Here is a 19,510-nt window from a genome sequence, read left to right as displayed (position 1 = left end):
CCACTGCTCCCAAGGGTCAGAGATCTAAGTGGGTTCCTGACTCTCTCCTGGTAATATGCTGGCACTGGGGCTTTTTTTGGAAGGTGTCTTCATTGTTTGAGCTTTCCTTCTGGGTTCATATTGTCCCCCTGTTATTAGACTGGTGGGACAGTTTGTATTTTTCCTTGCTCTCCCCTTGGGATCATTCTCCCTTTGGGATTATTATTCTATCAAGCTTTCCAGTTCCTATTGGACAGGTTACATTCATATGTATTGCTTTAGCCTCATGAGCCGCTAGGAGAGGGGTTATTTTGGGGTCATTTACTGTCTACTCTCATGCATGGGAGTCTTTATTGAATCAATTTTTCTCTGTGGACACAGTTCTATGTTTTTAAGTGTGTTTTAATTGTAATTGTGTGCCAATAAAATTGTTTTGATTAATATTTTCTATATAGATTTTTCTGTGGTGTGCATTATTCCAGTAGTGCTTTTTTTCTTCTTTAGTTATAGTCTTGGTTGACTACTTGGTTGCACCCCTATATTACACATATATTCATTTATATAATGCGGCGCGCCAAAATACATTTTCTCTTTGCATGAGGTTGGTCCGGCTTACTAGTACTTCCCCCAGGCAACTGGGGATCCAACCTCGACAGTTCCAGCCCCGGCAAGCAGGTACTTTTGGTGCGGTCCTCCCCATTACAGGCTCACAAACTAAGCCCCTGTTTTCTGTCAAAATCCTTAGATGATATTTTGTTTGCTTAGAATCTGCAAAAAAAATAATCTCACTCACAAGCAGTTGCAGCAGGTACTAATATGTATATTGCAGCCATGGACCGGACCCACTGTTCACTAAATAGGCACAGTGACAGTATCTAGAATATCCAGACAATAATATTCATCTGACCACTGCCTGCATTGTACTATTCTGCCGTAGGTTCTCTAGGGGATACAAATTTGAACAGTGATCAATCATGGCACATTTGTTATGGAGTTTCTGGTGTATTTTAAACTTTTTACAGTTATTCTGTAGTTTAATAACCAGCCAAACAATTATTATTATTAAATTATGTTTGTAAATGCATAAAACTATGACCTTATCCATCATTAACCAAGATTTGTTTACCTGCATGAAACTTAAGGCAGCTGGGAATTAAAAGGTTACTAGATATTATTTATGGTTATGTAAATGAGGTAAGGGACAGGGATTAACTTGACTGCAAGAAGAGCAAAGTCCACTCATAAATGAGACTGGAGCGCAGTTAGAAAAACTTCTTTTTCCTGGGAATCTTGACTGAACAACACACACAGTAGGTAATCTTTATATACTATTCCCACCTGAATGATAGGAATTAAGGAACTATAACTAGTAATCAGCAATGTATTTATGTATAGTAAATAATGTATACATATTTTATGGCTAAAGATGTGTCACTGAATCGCTTTGTCTTTCCAGTAAGCTTCAAAGAGACTTTACATTGATATAGATGATGCCCTTCTGACGTGGCACAGGGCGGTAGATGTGGGCAAGGTACTCGTCTCTTACGCCCCAGAATGTAACATGAAGGTGCGGTTCCTGGCTGGATCTGTGGACTTCATCTATGGGGGTGTGAGCAGGTTGCCGGATACAGTGACGGACAGGAGGCAGAGCAAGGGTTAAACAGTTTTACTTAACAGGGGAATACTCCATGCAGGGAGATAAGGGGTTAAACAGTGGATTAAACAGTGCAAATGGCAAAGGATATGGTGAGGTGAAGAACAACAAGGGTTCAGATAATGACAGTTCGGTTGTACACTTATCGTGTCAGAAGTCTCTCCAACTATAGATGCTCCTTGAAAGTAAGTAGCGCCCACAACAGCTGGCGCGGTGCTTGTACAAGAGGGTCCTGGTGATGATGGTGATCTGTCTTCTGGCGGCAGTGGTCGGTCTCCGGTACCTTCCACTGGGCCCCAAGTCCATATACTAATGTGGCTGGGGAGCGTGGGACACAGCACTGTCTGAGACGGACATGGCCCCTGCACAACTCTCCTCACAGTCTCTGTCAACGGTGGCGGTGCTTGGGCACTGGCCTACGCTGTACGGATGCTGTGGGAACGGAGCACTCACTGGTCCCTGCTGCAGTGTCTGACAAGGGTACGGGCCACAGTCCTGTACGAGCCCATCGTGGCTCGGCAAATATTTACTGGCAAAGTCAGGGTGCAAGTGTCTGTCTGTCCAGTCCCCCAGTCACTCTTATGGGGCATGTGTGCAGTACTCACGGACACGGAACGTTCGGCGCCTTTCTCTCTGGTAGCCACCGGCACACTGCACCTCTCTCTGTAGTCACCGGGCACACACTGCTGGTTCCTCTCCCTCTCTGGTCCCCACTGTTGGTGGCGAGAGATGGCAGGACACTGGCCTGCACACTGCTGATGCTCCCAGGACGGAGCACTCCTCTGCCTGGCTGCTGCTGCTATTGGACACACGGCTCCCCTCAGTGCAGCGGTCCCTCTGCAGACGTTGGGGGACCCTGTCAGTGCGGCCTGTCGCGGCGCCGGTGCTCTGTGTGGGGAGGGTAAGTGGAGCGCGCCGCTCACCAGACTGCGCGCTGCCCTCTGTGCGCCAAACTACCCTGCTGCATGCGCTTTTTCCTTTTATCTACCCGGCCCCCTCGGTCAGCAGGAAGGTCTGCCTCGCCAGAGCTTCCCCCAGACAACAGGGGAAGGTCCGCCTCCTTAAAACTTACCCATGGGAACAGGGGATGCAGCCTTTTGAGTTCCAGACCCGGCACGCAGGTACCCGCACTCTGGTCGTCACCCTTACAGGGGTGCTACACTCTTGCAGGCCGCATGTTATTGATGGCTTGGGTTGGCCAGTACTTTAATGAGGGAGACCACCAGTCAAAAATAAAATTTTACTGAATGCTACCTTGGTGGGGATTATGTATAAAAGATAGCTGGTACACAGCTTAATGAACATTTCCTTCAACACACAGAGCATTTACACACACACAGTCTTAGTTCCTTTCTTTTAACTCTTCGTTTCTGTCTCCACTAGTTCACCTGCCTTCACCACAACCCAGCACAGTACTACAGTCCAGTAAGGGAGGGTACTATTCTCAACCCAAATTTCCATGTCCTCTTCCTTCTTAAGGGAACTAGTATGTCAATATGGCCTGTACTTCTCAGCTTGCACACGCCTAGGAACACCTGCCTGGGGCACTCTCTCCATCTTACATTCTCTGTTCCATCCTGGCCCATTACTTCTCTGAGTTTAAAAACTTGGGATCATATTATTAGTTGTCCAGTCGCAGGACCGGTCTCCAGTTGATCACTCTGTCCTTCGATCACTTCCCTCTCCTTAGGATCTCACTATCCACTGTCTCGGTCCCCACTCACGTTAGGGACACCTATATTATGCGGCTGTGCTCACCAATTAGACCATAGGTCTGTTTTTACTGCACGCTGGGCGCTATCTGACTTCCTGACAGGAAACTGTCTCTGTCCCTTCATCTTAGCCCTCCCACCCTGGGCTAGTCCCAAACATTAACCCTAACTCTCTCTACTGTCGGGAAAAACACAACCAGTCACCAACAATGCATGTCACATTATATATTACACATCAAGGTACATGTACAACTATATACGTGTCTTGAAGGTGGAGTGTGGGCAGTATCTCCATCTCCTTACACCCTGACTTTAAATTATAATTTGTTGACAACTGCATGTTTTTTTTTTATGTGTAAAAAGAGAAGAGCTTATCGATTTGAATTGTTTTGCCCAACTTATTTATTTTTCCACTTATGGAAGCGAGCTCCACCCCTTCTCCGTCTTCCATAGGTATTATCAAACATGTTTACATAGGATCAAGAATGACAGTTGAACAATATAGTGTATGCCTATAGTTACTTTTAATGAGCATTTGTCACCAAAATTCTTATTCTGATGGATATTTTTTTGAACAAATAATGTTTCAATAATATATTTATTCTTGGCTCACAGTTACCCATTTACATTTCTATAGATTATATTATTTGATTCAGCACAGTTCTCTATCTGACATCTAATTAACTTGCCAAAATATTTTGACAGATACCCTGTAATCTGAAACAGTTATAACTGAGCGTCATATATTCCAGTTAGCAGCCTTCTCATTTTTTCCAGATCCATAGATTGCTTATTTTGTCAGCAATGTGAACTATACTATTAAGCAGTCTTTTATTCAAATAATGGTTCCTTTAAACCTGTCATTGCAATCAATATACTACTGGACCATAAATTATATACATTATTTCCTCCACTCAGAATATAAAATATTGTGTTGTTTATTTTAGTATTCTTAATGGGATTGAGTCAGGAAGTTAGTCCTGTCCAAGTACTGTATAAAGCATATGTAAGTAATAGTTATAGTGGCCACAACGTAAAATACAGTACATTTCCCCAGTGGCAGCAGCTGATTGAAAGGGGTACCAGAAGTCAGACCATGTGATGGCCGGGATAGTTAAAGAGTAATCATTTTATTTCTTTTTTTTCAGAAAATTAATAGTATGCATTAAATTAATAAAATTGGCTATTTTTTCCTCTTGAACTGATCATTCATTCTCAAAATTCGCAATTCACTAGTAAAATCTGTTTACAGTGAATACAGATTACCCCTGACAAAATTCTGACAGTGAGTATATTACACACTGTTAGGATTTTACACACTACAGTGCTTTCCAAAAATTTGCACTGGCACAGAAAACCCCTTTTTCCTATGTATCCTGTCATATTCTGTGTATTAAATTGAGGTTGCAAATTTCATATGAACAATGGATTTTCCAAGATGTTTGTTTATTCCATAAGCTTGCAGACATATAACATAATAAACTCAGTTATACTCACAATCTGCACGTTAAGCACTGCCTCTCCAGTGCTGCGCCGGTTATGTCAAGTTCCAGTGCTGACACATGCACTCTGCACCCAATCACTAGTCTTGATACACTGACAATGTTACAAACCAGACAGGCCTAAATGCATCTGCACTAATCCAGGGTGCAGCGGACCCAAGTAAAATGGCTGCTGCACAGGTGCATAAATACCAAATGAAACAGCCAGCCTACAATCAGGGATTGGCCGTGTGGTACACCAGTGCAGAAAAAATAATCCACATGTGGCAGTGTTCACACAGGGAATGCAGGGCTTCTGGTTCACAACCTCTTAGTAACACCATAAGGGGGGCTGCCCAGTGCCAACTAGAATGCATCCCGTGTGAACAGAGGCCACAAGTTTGCAGAACCATTTGGGCCCAACTGCACCCTGAAAGAAATATAAAAAGTGCACAACAAACATATCAATATATGTAAGGTATTGGTCGATATTAAGGCCTTAATACGGAAGCTGACAAACTGCGTCAAAGTTCCTTACACTTGTCAGTCCCTACTCTAACATGAAAACCATTTTTTCTGCACTGGTGTACCACACGGCCAATCCCTGATTGTAGGCTGGCTGTTTCATTTGGTATTTATGCACCTGTGCAGCTGCCATTTTACTTGGGACCGCTGCACCCTGGATTATGCAGATGCATTTAGGCCTGTCTGGTTTGTAACTGAATTTTTTGGAGGATTTTTTCCTCTTTTTGTGGTATTCATGTTAGAGTAGGGACTGACAAGTGTAAGGAACTTTGACGCAGTTTGTCAGCTTCCGTATTAAGGCCTTAATTTTTTCCTCTTTTTGTGGTTTTCATACACTGACAATGTTGCAAGTTTTCCCACCTACAAAGAATGGAGAGATCTCTAATTTTTACTGTAGGTACACTTCAACTGTGAAAGACAGAATTTACAAATAAAAACAGAAAATCACATTGTATGATTTTAAATGCCTTTTAATTAAATTGAATTTTATTGCATGAAATAAGTATTTGATCACCTACCAACCAGACAGATTTCTGGCTCTCACAGACCTGTTAAATAGTTAACAGCAAGGTACGGGAGTAGTGCGAGCTAGGGCAGCCTGTAGTATTAGGGACAGGGGTCCCAGGTCACCCGACAGCTGTGTCGTGACATTTGCTCTGACCGTAACCATTCTTTCTCTAGTCACCTTCCACAACAGCATAGGGAGGTTGCCTCTTAGCCCTGGTGGGGGACAGGAAACACAGAGAGGTTAAAAGGCGCTCCCACTTGCCAGTGTCTTTCCTGTTTCCCATGGGGCAGGGAGAGGTCACCATGTGCTGTAGTGGCCGGCGACTGCAGTACCTTTCCTTCACCGGCAGCGCCTGTATTGCTGGGCAGCGGTGGTCGCCCTGTGCCTCCATGCTGCTCCGGTCGTCCCCGCTTGCGGTGGCCTTGGGACCCCTCCTTAGCTTCCTGCGCCCCCGCGAGGGTAAAGCAGGCCAGGGGTCCCAACCGGGGGCCTCCTGTAGCTTCCCGGTTTTCTCCCCCTCCATGGCGCATTGTTCAGCGTCCCGGAAGTGACATCATTGGAACGCACTCGTCACTTCCGGGACTTGCGCTCCACGCTGGAACACGCACCTGCACTTCCAGGTGCTTGCTGGGGGCTGAGCGTCGCGCGGTGCTCGTGGACGGCACTCTGGCCTGCACAAGGACCCAGGGAGGGGGAAGGGAGCCTAATTACGCTGGGGGCAGGGGCTGGCCGCCATATAAACCTTCTTGAAGTCACCACAGAAGTAAGACTTACACTCACTGGCCACTTTATTAGGTACACCTGTCCAACTGTGTGTTAAGACTTAATTTCTAATCAGCCAATCACATGGCGGCAACTCAGTGCATTTAGGCATGTAGACATGGTCAAGACAATCTCCTGCAGTTCAAACCGAGCATCAGTATGGGGAAGAAAGGTGATTTGAGTGCCTTTGAACGTGGCATGATTGTTGGTGCCAGAAGGGCTGGTCTGAGTATTTCAGAAACTGCTGATCTACTGGGATTTTCACGCACAACCATCTCTAGGGTTTACAGAGAATGGTCCGAAAAAGAAAAAAAATCCAGTGAGCGGCAGTTCTGTGGCCGGAAATGCCTTGTTGATGCCAGAGGTCAGAGGAGAATGGGCATACTGGTTCGAGCTGATAGAAAGGCAACAGTGACTCAAATTGCCACCCGTTACAACCAAGGTAGGCAGAAGAGCATCTCTGAACGCACAGTGCGTCGAACTTTGAGGCAGATGGGCTACAGCAGCAGAAGACCACACTGGGTACCACTCCTCTCAGCTAAGAACAGGAAACTGAGGCTACAATTTGCACAAGTTCATCGAAATTGGACAGTAGAAGATTGGAAAAACGTTGCCTGGTCTGATGAGTCTCGATTTCTGCTGCGACATTCGGATGGTAGGGTCAGAATTTGGCGTAAACAACATGAAAGCATGGATCCATCCAGCCTTGTATCAACGGTTCAGGCTGGTGGTGGTGGTGTCATGGTGTGGGGAATTTTTTCTTGGCACTCTTTGGGCCCCTTGGTACCAATTGAGCATCGTTGCAACGCCACAGCCTACCTGAGTATTGTTGCTGACCATGTCCATCCCTTTATGACCACAATGTACCCAACATCTGATGGCTACTTTCAGCAGGATAATGCGCCATGTCATAAAGCTCGAATCATCTCAGATTGGTTTCTTGAACATGACAATGAGTTCACTGTACTCAAATGGCCTCCTCAGTCACCAGATCTCAATCCAATAGAGCATCTTTGGGATGTGGTGGAACGGGAGATTCGCATCAGGGATGTGCAGCCGACAAATCTGCGCCAACTGTGTGATGCCATCATGTCAATATGGTCCAAAATCTCTGAGGAATGCTTCCAGCACCTTGTTGAATCTCTGCCACGAAGAATTGAGGCAGTTCTGAAGGCAAAAGGGGGTCCAACCCGTTACTAGCATGGTGTACCTAATAAAGTGGCCAGTGAGTGTATACCCTACCAGTATGGAAGGCACTTCATGCCCTGCACCTGCAGAGCCCAGTGCTGCCCCTGCTACAGTAAGTTGTACGCGGGGAGGAGGTCCTTGGGAGGTATATTCCTAGGCGGCTTCTTCTGATAGTACTCTCCCTCTCTTTTTAGGGAGACAAGTCTCTCCCCAGAGCTACTAACAGGAATAAATGTGCTATCTGGAACATAAAGCTACCCTCCCTATGGGATACGAAGCTCTGCCTAGCATGTATTGATAAAATAGAGCAGAGCAACTCTCCCATTTGGAAGAGATTCGCTCCTTGGTCAAACAGGAGGTTCAGTCCTCCTAGGCGGCTTTTACTCCTCTATCCCCACCACCCCTTTCTCCAGGGAAAAAGAGGAAAATACAAGTTTAGGACTCTGAGTCTGAATCAGACCTGTCCTATACATCATCCACTGGTAAATGGGAAGAACCGGCATCACCTAAGGCCGCAAAAACAAGGAAATACCTTTTTTCCTCTGATCATATAGAGGAGCTGGTGTCTGCTGTACGCAGCACTATGGGGTTGGAAGAGGAGTCAGAACCTCAGTCCATTCAAGACCAAATGTTTGGCGGGCTGAAAACGGGGAAACACATAGGATTTCCCGGTACATGGCAATATCCTTGACTTGATTGCACAGGAGTGGGAACTGCCAGAGAAGCGCCTCAGAGAAAAGATGGAGACACAAAAGCGCAGATAGGGTCTTATCAAACGTTACACAGAGTTGCCCACCAAGAGAACTACTCACCTGGTGAGAGTGAAGGAAAGACATATATTAATGGTGGCTGTTGCAGATCCACAGGTCAGTGCTGGACCTGGTTAAAGCATACACTTAGGTAGGAAGGATCATCCCTGCGCTGCCACAAGAAGAATTCCAAAAATTGTAGAGGTTTCAGCGTGGTTTATGCTACGCGTTTCAGGGTTCAGGTGACCCCTTCATCCGGACATACCACAAATATTGACAATATTTGTGGTTGTCCTGATGAAGGGGTCACCTGAACCCTGAAACGCGTAGAATAAACCACACTGAAACCTTTACAATTTTTGGAATTCTTCTTGCAGCAGCGTGGGGATGATCCTTCCTTCCTACCTAAGAGAAGCGCCTCAGCACTCCCTCAGAGTTAAAAAATAGATTTCCCCTAGAAAGTGATTACAATAAATGGGACATACCCATGGTAGATGTACAGGTGGCAAGGGTTGCGAAAAGAACCGCACTCCCTTTTGAGCAATCCTCGCAACTAAAAAATCCAATGGACAGAAAAATAGAGAGCCTCTTAAAGAAGTCTTGGGAAACATCCACTTCTGTGTTAAAGGCTAACATAGCCTCCACCTGCGTGGCCAGTGCTCTCTCCCACTGGCTAGAGGAATTGGAAACTCAAATATCCTAGGGCACCTCTAGAGGGGGAACTGCTGGATTCTCTGCCTATTCTTCATAGAGCCACTGGGTTTGTAGCGGATGCCTCTATGGAGTCCATCAGAGTTGCCGCCAGATCGCTCGTACAATCTAACTCTGCTAGTAGAGCTCTCTGGCTCAAAATGTGGAGTGGGGATATCACCTCCAAAGCCAAATTATGCTCAATACCCTTTAAGGGCGAGTATGTTTTTGGGCCTGCTCTAGATGAAATTCTAGAAAAAAAGCCACAGACAAGAAAAAAGCCCTCCCAGAGCAAAAACCACCCAAAAAGCGATTTTTTTTTTCATGCCTCACAGCCTCAAACCTCCCAAACAAGGGGGAAGGGGAAGACAGGTAGGTGGAGCTATGCCAAGGGTAAGGGGAAAAATATTCTCATCCCCCAGCAACAGCCCTAAGAGGATAAGCAATGACTGTGACCCGGTGGGAGGGAGACTCTCAGAATTTGTTCATCAGTGGCAAGCCATCACCTGTTGTCACTGGGTCCTCAATGTCATCAAAGAGGGTCTACTGATAGAGTTCAGCTCTTCCCCTTCACAGGGTCTAAAAGTCACCTCCTTTCCAGCTCCAAGAGCTCAAGCAACGCTACTAGTAGGCCTCAGAGATCTTGTAAAATCAAATGCGATCTCTCCGGCCCCAGAGTCAGAGTTGGGCTTAGGTCACTACTCCCGGTTATTTCTAGTAAACAAGCCTTCAGGGGAGACTCGTATCATTATGAACCTAAAGGGGCTGAATCGACATGTAAGATACCGCAAATTCAAAATGGAATCGGTGAAGTCAGCCATTCCTCTGATCTGGCCTCACTTCGTCATGTCGACCATCAACTTGAAGGACACTTACTTCCATGTCCCAATCCACCCGAGACACAGAAAATATCTCAGGTTTGCGGTACAGGGGAGCCGGCAAGTGGAGCACTATCAGTTCAACGTCCTTCCCTTTGGCATCTCCTCAGCGCCAAGAGTCTTCTCCAAGATAATGGCGGAGGCAGTGTCTTTCATCCGGAGTAAAGGTGTCTGTAAAGTGCCTTACCTGGATGACTTACTGATAGTAGCTTCCACCACGGCAACCCTAGAATCTCATGTATTGAAGACTCTCAATATCCTAAAGTCTCTGGGGTGGCTTTCGAATTTGAAAAAATATCAGCTGCAGCCCTCCAAGACCAGGAAATTCCTGGAAGTACTACTGGACTCTGCAAAACAAACATCCTTTCTTCCAGAGGACCATCGTCTGGCCTTAATAGCAAAGGTCACAAGATTCAGGGACCTGAGATCCCCTACACTTCGGGAGGGCATGTTGGTCTTAGGCTCAATAACAGCCTGTATTCAATCGGTAGCATGGGCACAAGCCCACTCCAGAGTTCTTCAGGCTCATATTTTGGAAATCTGAAACGGACCCAGTACCCTGAACAGGAGAATATACACTCTGGGTTGTGTAAAAGCCTCCCTGGCATGGTGGTTAAGTTCCAAAAACCTTCACAGAGGCATGAGCTGGACTCAGGACCCGCTGATTTCAATTACGTCAGATGCCAGCAAGAGGGGCTGGGGGCCATGATAAATCATATCCCCTTCCAGGGACTCTGGGATCAAAGAACGAGCGAAAAACCATCCAACTTCAGAGAGTTGAAGGCTGTAGAGGAGGCCCTTCTGGCAGCAGGTCGCCAGATTGCTGGACAGCACATCCAAGTATATTCGGACAATATGACTACAATCACTTATATCAAACATCAGGGGAGCACAAGGTTCAACAACCTAAGGAGTGTTTCCAATCTAATATTTTGTTGGGCCGAAAAGCACCTACTCTCCCTGACAGCAGTTCATTTGAAAGGCTCTTCCAAAATCCAGGTGGACTTTCTAAAGGCCCTTTTACATTTAGCGATGCACCAGCGATCCAACCAGCGATACGACCCGGTCAGGATCGCTGGTGCATCGCTAAATGATCGCTAGTGAGCTTTCATACAGAAAGATCTCACAGCGATGCAGCAGCGACGCAGCGCACGATACTTACCATTCACACACAGCGATCCTGCGTCCTCCCGCCCGCGTCCACGCGTCGCTGGACGTCACAGCAGGAAGTCTCAGCAGGAAGCGCCCGACGAGAAATGGAGCCGGACATTCTCGCGCGATCAGCGATGGACAGCGGGGGATCCGGTCGCTGGTAAGTATCACACATAGCGATATCGCTAGCAATATCGCTATAACGTCACAAAACCAGTGACGTTTTAGCGATATTGCTAGCGATATTGCTTAGTGTAAAACCCCCTTTAGTTGCCAGGACATCCAGCTGGGGGAATGGAGCCTAAACAGGTGAAGCTTCAAGATACTGGTAGACAGGTAGGGCCTAACAGTATCGCCAAAACGGACAAGTCGAAGCCTTTTTTTCCCCAAACCCCAGGGACAATTCCTGGAGAGTAGATGCCTAGCGAAAGTTCTGCAGAAAATCCGAGAGGATCAGATCCCAACTATCCTAGTAGCCCCATTATGGCCAAAAAGAAGTTTCAACCTGGTCATCGAGCTGCAGATAGACGGTCCGATTCAGTTACCGATGGAGGCCGACCTCTTCTCGTAGGGACTCATTCGTCACCCGAACCCTCAGAAGTGGAAACTAGCTGCTTGGCTACTGAAGCCCAGGTGCTGAGAGCCAAAGGGTTGTCGGACTCAGTAATTACCAGTCTACAGAGATCTGGAAAGCCAGTAACCAATGCTATCTACAATAAGGTCTGGAAGAAATTTTCATCCTTTTGTTTCCCTACCCTACCAGATCCACTTCACCCAAATATATCACAAATCCTGGATTTTCTACAGAAGGGTCTAGAGATCAATCTTAGACCTAGTACTCTAAAGGTTCAAGTCTCTGCCCTGAGCTCAGTTTTCGACCAGGGTCTAGCCGGTCATTGCTGGATTAAAAGCTTCATGACATCGGCCCTCAGAATGAACCCTAAGAAACAGTTAGTTGTTCCCTCATGGGATCTTAATCTAGTGCTCCAAGGGCTCACAGGTCCACCGTTCGAACCCTTATCCTCCTGTTCTCCTCAATTCCTTGCATACAAGACGGCCTTCTTGGTGGCTATAACCACGGCTAGAAGGGTAGGAGAATTACAAGCCCTATCAATAAGAGAGCCTTATTTACTAATTAGAGATGACTCAATAGTTCTTGGTCTCGATCCTTCCTTTCTCCCGAAAGTAGTCTCTCTGATTTCCGCTGTTCCCAGGAAATTGTCCTACCATCCTTTTGCCAAAAACCAGCAAACCCAAAGAAGGAGAAATTCCACACTCTCGACGTCCGACGTATTGTCTAACATTACTTAGAGAAAACCAGCACCTGGAGAGTTGATCAGAATCTGTTTATCCATCAGTCTGATCAGAATAAAGGAAAAAAGGTGGCAAAGAGCACTCTCTCTAATTGCATCAAGAGAGCCATAGCAGAAGCATGTCACGCTCAAAATATGTCACCCCCAACAGGGTCAAAGCCCTCTCAACAAGGTCTACATCAGTCTCCTGGGCAGAAAGAGCATTTGCATCTGCGGAGCTTATCTGCAGGGCTGCGACATGGTCTTCGATACATACTTTCTCCAAACACTACAGATTGGACGTATCGTCCAATAGGAATCTAGTCTTTGGCAGGAAAGTACTCAAGGCCGTTGTCCCACCCTAGCGCAGAATTAGTTGGTATTCCTCCCTATGCTGTCGTGGAAGGTGACTAGAGAAAATAGAAATTTAGTCTTATCAGTAATTCGGTTTCTAGGATCCTTCCACGACAGCACTAATTCCCTCCCTATGTTTCTGAATAAAAAAAATCTGGGATTCAGAAGGTAACCGGTGCTATGGTATCAGTTATAAGTCACTGGCAAGTGGTAGGTGAGAGGGTCTTTTAACCTCTCTGTGATTCCTGTCCCCCATCAGGGCTAAGAGGCAACCTCCCTATGCTGTCGTGGAAGGTTCCTAGAAACTGAATTACCGGTAATTTCTAGTGTCAATTAATATAAGTGAATACCATAAAAATAAAGCAAGTGGGGTGCGCGTTACCAAGACATGGCGGCATTTAAAGGTATTTCACCCCCTTTCTCATACTTTGTAGCACTTTGCACTTTTATACAGCAGGATAGTATATTGACTATCCTGACACTGCTGCACTTTATTTTGATTTGATTCATGGATACCCTTATATTAATCACTTAAAAAAACCTTTTACACATTAAAAAAATTATATAAATATTTCATTTTCTAAGTGCTTGCTTTATTTTCATGGTATCCATTAATATTCATTGACACTCATTGGAAATTATGTGGTTTTTGTTTTCTATCATGTTTCTATTACCTTTTATCTGACATTTGCAATACATATTTATATATATATGATTAATTGAATATATTTTGTCTTGATACGCGCACAAATCTTTTAGTACCGTTTTTTGTCAATTTATTGAATAAAGATACACCTTTTATTTACATATTTCTTGTCTGTATGGTTCTTGGTTTTCCATGGTCTTGGATTTCAGCTGGTTTTCACATTTTATTTAGAATGACTAATGGTTTCAGCTAGAATCTTTAACCATTATATTAAGGTACATTTACACTAGCAGATAATCATATCCTGATTACCATGCCTTCTAAACAGGCCAACAATCATTCTTTACACGAGCAAAGCACTTTTATAAAGAGGGCATGTGCTGTTGAGAAATACTGTATGATTTATGCTTACAGAACCATTGTATTAACAATCATTCAACACGCGTGAAAGTCCAGTTAGTCGCCTGTCAAGCTATTACATGACTGCCTATCAGTTTCCATTTAGCTGATCAGTGGCTGCTTAGGCCTGTTTCACATTTCCGTTTTTTGACGTCAGTCAAAATCCGCCGGTTTTCTAAAAAAACGGATCCGTCCCTTTTTTGGCTGATCCGTTTTTTCCCCCCCATAGACTTGCATTAGTGGCGGATGTTGACTGATGTTCGTCCGTTCCATCTGTTTTTTGACGGATCCGTGAGAATTTTAGCGGTTCCCGGGCGGAACAGACGGACTCTGAAACGTTTCTTTGGCTTGACGGTCCGCTATTTGTAAGTGCGCATGCCCGGAAGATTTGCTCCGGGAAACATTTTAACCCTGAAATTCCGTTCTGGAAGCGGCAAAATTCTCTCTCTCTCCCCCCCTCTCTCCCTCTCCTTTTCCAGGCCGCGGTCGCTTTAAATTACGGCTCTTTCCAGCTTCCGTGGATCCGTCCTAAAAAGTGGTCCGATGACATCCGTATGTCACAAAACGGAGGCGGATCAGTTGTTTTTTTACCTTTGGCGGATTTCAGCTGACCGCCGAGAGATGTGAAAAAGGCCTTAACAGACAACCACAATCAGACTGTCGAAATACACCATTACAGCCTTGTGCTCTTGGTTTTTATTTGGCACATCTGAGCTACTGATACTTCCAGTTCTAGGAAAAATAGTGTCCCAAAAAAGCACTGGAAAGATAGAGAGGCAAAAAGAGGCATATGTACCAGGACAGAATTGGTCAAACAATAAGTTAAAAAAATAAAATCTTTATTAGTTTAAATTGATAAAAATAATAATAATAATAATAATCTTTATTTAAATAGCGCCAACATATTCTTCAGCGCTTTACAGTTTAACAGTTTCAAAAAACCAGTCATAAGTAACAACGTTAACAATACAATAATTAAAGTAAAATAAGATGACCCTGCTCGTGAAAGCTTACAATCTACAATGAGGTGGGGGAGATACAAAGTACAGGTGCGTATTTATAATGATGTATTTACAATGATGGTCCAGTAATCTTGAGAAGGTGGGGGATGGAGATAGCGAATGGGCTACACACGCACACTTACACATAAAATGACTTTGATTAGTGAACATGATAGGCTGCTCTGAACAGATGTGTTTTGAGGGAGCGCCTAAGACTGTGCAAATTGTGGATAGTTCTAATTTCTTGGGGTAGAGCATTCCAGAGGATTGGCGCAGCACGGGAGAAGTCTTGGAGTCGGGAGTGGGAGGTGCGGATTAGTGGAGAGGTTAGTCGAAAGTCTTCTGCAGAGCGCAGCGGTCGGCTAGGCCGATAGACAGGAATGAGGGAGGAGATGTAGGTGGGTGCCGCACTGTGGAGAACTTTGTGGGTGAGAACAAGTACTTTGAATTGGATCCTATAATGAATGGGCAGCCAGTGTAACAATTGTCGAAGAGCGGACGCGTCCGAGTACCGATTAGCCAGATGGATGACCCTGGCTGCTGCATTAAGTATGGACTGGAGAGGGGAAAGTCGAGTAATGGGGAGGCCAATTAATAGAGCATTGCAGTAGTCCAGGCGGGAGTGGATCAATGCGACAGTGAGGGTTTTTGTTGTTTCTATGGTGAGAAAAGGGCAAATTCTGGAGATGTTCTTTAGGTGTAAGCGGCAAGAGGGTGGAAGAGATTGTATATGGGATGTGAAGGAGAGATTGGTGTCAAACATAACGCCTAGACATTGTGCCTGCTGCCAGGGTGTTATTATGGTGCCACCCACGGAGAGGGAAATGTCAGATTTAGGGAGGTTAATAGACAGCGGGAGCAGAAGAAGTTCCGTTTTGGAGAGGTTGAGTTTCAGATACAGGGCGGACATGATGTTGGAGACTGCGGACAGACAGTCACTGTCGTTCTGTAGTACAGCGGGGGTAAGGTCGGGGGATGACGTGTATAGTTGTGTGTCATCAGCATAAAGATGGTACTGAAAGCCAAATCTGCTGATGGTGTGTCCAATTGGGGCCGTGTAGAGAGAGAAGAGAAGGGGGCCAAAGACTGAGCCCTGAGGTACCCCGGCGGGTGAATACCTGTGTAAACCCCATAAATGCATGTTAAGTTGCATGGAGTGGAGTTTAAATATCAAGTAACACTAAGTATGGAGTAACAGCAAATATAAGTCAATATTCAAAAATGTGTAGTATTATACATACAGTGGGGAAAATAAGTATTTGATACACTGCCAATTTTGCAATTTTTCCCACCTACAAAGAATGGACAGGTCTGTAATTTTTACCGTAGGTACACAGCAACTGTGAGACACAGAATCTAAATATAAAAACCAGAAAATCACATTGTATGATTTTTACGTAATTAACTTGCATTTTTTATTGCATGAAATAAGTATTTGATACGATTGTTTTGCAAAGTACTTAAAGGGGTCGGATATGGCTTTAAATAAGGCAATTAATTTTATTACAATAATTAAATGATTACAGGAAATAGGAAAAAGTGTGATAATACGGACACTTTTGCATAATATAAATCACAAAGATAAAGTACTTACATTACACACTACACAGGAAAAACTTCACCAGGCATAGTACACATCATCTGTCTGGGAACATCAGCTGTGAGAAGCAAACAGTCAAGACAGAGAAAGTCCTGGGATATCCACACTGTGGACCCACAGGCGTCCCCTCCAGTCCACAGGTTGACAGGCTTCTGTCTTAGCTGCAGTCTTCCCCAGCTTATGTCTTGTTTGGAAAAACAAATGCTTGCGTAACCAAGTGTTATACAAACTCTAACAAATTCTATTTGTCCAATATAGTATCTCTCTTCTGAGTGGCCAGCTCTTCAGATGTCAGTCTACACCAAATACATCACCGGATATGACATGCCACAAACGCTCCTGGTAGCGGATGTTCTATCATACTATAAACACAACATTTCTCACCAAACATTAATAGCGAAACTATGCAGTAACAATAAACATACGCTTTCGCACTAGAGATACTTTAAAAATATGATTTCTCACTAAACATTGATAAAAGAACTATGTGGTATTGGATGAATACTATAAACATGCACGTTCTCATTAAATATTGATGGAGTTATGCAGTCTCCAGGTGTTAGGAAGATTAACCCCTTTCTGTCATGTGACGTACTATCACGTCCATGTGCCCTGGGACTTAATTCCGAGGGACGGGATAGTACGTCATAGTGATCAGCAGCACCCACGTGGTGAGCGCCGCTGATCGCGGCCGGGTGTCAGCTGATTATCACAGCTGACACCCGGTACAATGTGTCAGGGGCGGTCACGGACCGCCCCGACACGTTAACCCCTTGCACACCGCGATCAAACACGATCGCGGTGTACCGGGGGTTAAAGGGAAGCATCGGCAGGGAGGGGGCTCCCTCCGTGCTTCCCTGAGCCCCCCACAGCAGCACAATGTGCAGCGCTGCTGCGGGGGGCTCCATCCCTGCAGGTCCCCGAATCCAGATGGCGACGGGGACCTACGGGGGCCTACAGGGAGCTGGCTTCCTCATGCCTGCAAAGCGCAGGCAAGGAGGAAGCCTTGTGCAGTGCCTGTGACAGACTGCTGATCTGTCACAGTGATCTGTGATGTGACAGATCAGCGATCTGTCACATGACAGTGATGTCCCCCCTGGGACATTGTAATAAAGTAAAAAAAAAAAAGTGTAAAAATAATCTTTTAAAAATCGATAAATAAATTAAAAAAAAAAATATTCCCTAATAAATTAATTTTTTATAAATAAAAAAAAACAATAAAAGTACACATATTTGGTATCGCCGTGTCCGTAACGACCCGCCCTATAAAACTGTCCCATTAGTTAACCCCTTTAGTGAACCCCTTAAAAAATAAAAATAAAAAACGAAGCAAAAAATAATGATTTATTATCATACCGCCAAACAAAAAGTGCAATAACGCGCGATCAAAAAGACGCATATAAATATCCATGGTACCGCTGAAACTGTCATCTTGTCCCGCAAAAATCGAGCTGCCATACAGCATCATCAGCAAAAAAATACAAAAGTTATAGCTCGCAGAATAAAGTGATGCAAAAATAATTATTTTTTTATATAAAATTGTTTTCATTGCATAAAAGTGCCAAAATATAAAAAAAGACTTAAATTAGATATCGCTGTAACCGTACTGACCCAAAGAATAAAAGCGCTTTATCGATTTTACCGCAGGCAGAACGATGTAAACGCACCCCCCAAAAGAAATTCATGAAACGCTGGTTTTTGTTCATTCTGCGTCCCAAAAATCAGAATAAAAAGCGATCAAAAGATGTCATGTGCCCGAAAATGATACCAATAAAAACGTCAACTCGTCCCGCAAAAAATAAGACCTCACATGACTCTGTGGTCAAAATATGGAAAAATTATAGCTCTCAATATGTGGTGATGCAAAAACTATTTTTACAATAAAAAGCGTCTTTTAGCGTGCGACAGCTGCTAAAAATAAAAACCTGCCATAAATAGTAAATCAAACCCCCCCGTTATCACCCCCTTAGTTATGGAAAAATAATAAAATTAAAAGAAAATGTATTTATTTCCATTTTACCGTTAGGGTTAGGGCTAGGGTTAGGGCTAGGGTTAGGGCTAGGGTTAGGGGTGTGTTGGGGTTAGGGTTGGAGTTATAATTGGGGGGTTTCCACTGTTTGGGCACATCAGGTGCTCTCCAAATGCAACATTGCGTCTGATCTCAATTCCAGACAATTCTGCGTTGAAAAAGTCAAATGGTGCTCCTTCTCTTCCAAGCTCTGCCATGCGCCCAAACAGTGTTTTACCCCCACATATAGGGTGTCAGCCTACTCAGGACAAATTGCAAAACAACTTTTGGGGTCCAATTTCTCCTGTTACCCTTAGAAAAATAAAAAATTGGGGGCAAAAATATCATTTCTGTGGAAAAAAATGATTTTATTATTTTCACGCCTGGGCATTATAAACTTCTGTGAAGCCCTTGGGGGTTGAAAGTGGTCACCACACATCTAGATAAGTTCTTTGGGGGGGTCTAGTTTCCAAAATGGTGTCATCTGTGGGGGGGTTCCACTGTTTAGGTACATTAGGGGCTCTCCAAAGGCAACATGACACCCGCAGAGCATTCCATCAAAGTCTGCATTCCAAAACATCACTACTTCCCTTCCGAGCCCCGTCGTGTGCCCTAGGGTGACCGGATCTCATATGGGGGGGGGGGAAATGTCAGAATCTTGTTCGTCTGGACCCCACAAAACGATTCCCCTTTCCAGATATTGAGATAGCCAAAATTTGAGCTCGATCAAACGACGTTAACCCGTGCCGCTCGTCGCTCAAAGTTTGAAAAAATCCAAATTGAGGTATTTTAAGATTTAGGTATTTTGCATAGTCTGTTAGACTATAAACAATGTGACAACAACATTGCAGAAATAGCCCTGACCAAATTTTCGAACCATTTGTGGTATTTGAATGCAGAGTTGGTGGGATTATCGTTTTTTGATCCCACCA

General features: G+C 44.6%; 1 protein-coding gene across 1 annotated transcript in view; it reads left to right on the top strand.

Moving 5' to 3' along the window:
• Positions 1 to 1,230: 1,230 nt before the first annotated feature.
• MYO7B (myosin VIIB) overlaps positions 1,231 to 19,510 on the top strand; it is a 271,725-nt gene continuing 253,445 nt past the window's right edge. Inside the window, exon 1 of the mRNA XM_073581166.1 lies at positions 1,231 to 1,289. The gene's annotated coding sequence lies outside the window, so the exon portion shown is untranslated. The remainder of the gene's footprint in view (positions 1,290 to 19,510) is intronic.

Source organism: Dendrobates tinctorius, unplaced genomic scaffold (assembly GCF_039654945.1).
Source record: "Dendrobates tinctorius isolate UK_male_01 unplaced genomic scaffold, ASM3965494v1 ptg000069l, whole genome shotgun sequence".
NCBI classification, from domain to species: Eukaryota; Metazoa; Chordata; class Amphibia; order Anura; family Dendrobatidae; genus Dendrobates; species Dendrobates tinctorius.
The sequence above is the reverse complement of the archived record's forward strand: the minus strand, read 5'-3'. Positions and strand labels throughout refer to the sequence as shown.